Source organism: Sciurus carolinensis, chromosome 6 (assembly GCF_902686445.1).
Source record: "Sciurus carolinensis chromosome 6, mSciCar1.2, whole genome shotgun sequence".
Taxonomy (NCBI): domain Eukaryota; kingdom Metazoa; phylum Chordata; class Mammalia; order Rodentia; family Sciuridae; genus Sciurus; species Sciurus carolinensis.
Genome location: NC_062218.1, coordinates 125979159 through 125980332, shown reverse-complemented (window position 1 = coordinate 125980332; position 1174 = coordinate 125979159). Strand labels below are relative to the sequence as shown.

At 46.9% G+C, this 1174-nt stretch overlaps 1 non-coding gene across 1 annotated transcript; it reads left to right on the top strand.

The window, feature by feature from the left end:
• Positions 1-1102: 1102 nt before the first annotated feature.
• Trnas-aga (transfer RNA serine (anticodon AGA)) lies at positions 1103-1174 on the top strand. The gene has a single exon. It is a non-coding gene; the product is annotated as a tRNA-Ser (tRNA).

Below are 1174 nucleotides of genomic sequence, written 5' to 3'. Positions count from 1 at the left end.
CAGCTGGGAGGTTCCTTCAAGTCTGGTGTATGTATGTCTCCGGATCCATCCTACACCAGGAATTCTCTGTTGCTCTACACCACATTGAGCCCCACCTTCCTAGACACATCACCCCATTAATTTTTCCTGTACTGGCTTTCTAGGCTCCACTTGGGAAAACTGTTGATAACAGTGCAATACCACAAGCTGATATTGGGTAAGTTATAAATTAAAGAGGTTTGTTTTTGCTCATGATTCTGGTCCAAAGTCAAGGGGTTGCATCTGGTTATAGCCTTCTTGCAGGCAGAGTCTCTAGGCAGTGCAGGGCATTGTATTACAAGAGGCAGGAAGTGAATACACATGCATTTGCTTGTCCTTCTCTTCTTAGAAAGTCACTAGTATTTAATCATTGAACTACTACTCTGGTGACTTTATTTAATCCAAATCACCTCCTGAAGGCTCTACCTCTAAACTCCCTAGTTAGATTAAGTTTCCATCCTCTTAATACCTCACAATGAAGATTTAACTTCTATCGCGCTCCCTCTGCCCGCAGAGAGAGACACGACAAACGTCTGAAGCTTTGGAAGTTTATTATGTACAGTCCCTCTCCTACACTTCCCTTACTCCTAGCTTCCGCGCACTCCCAGCTTCTCTTCTCTCAGCTTCTCCCAGCTTCCGCGCACTCTCAGCTTCCAGCTCAGCTTCAGCCTCCGCCTCCGCCACTTCTTCCGCTTCTGCCTCTCTACTCTCCCACCCACCAGGCTTATATACACTTCAACCAATCAGGGGAGAGTACACGAGGAAAACGCGGACAGCTGCAAGCATAGGATAGGTACACGAGGGGGGCATGCTCTAGTCACATCGTTAACTAGCCAATCATTGGAATTCGCTGGTTGTTTACTGTATAGCTGGCCGCTTTTGGCTCAGCGTCAGGCGCCATCTTGACCATGCCCAAGGCTGGGGGTCCTGGAAACCCCGACAAACTTCAATATGTGTATTCAAACCATAGTAGTAGCATGTTCTCATATGGTTTCCCAAACCATCCAGGATTTTAGTTTTGTTAGAGCAGGGATCCAGATTCCTTTTAGTGAGTCACCAGCATATTAGAATGTGACTTCTAGGCTGCGAAATAGCTCAGTGGTAGAGTGCCTGCCTAGAATGCATGAGGCCCTGGGTTCAAACCCCAATACTGCAA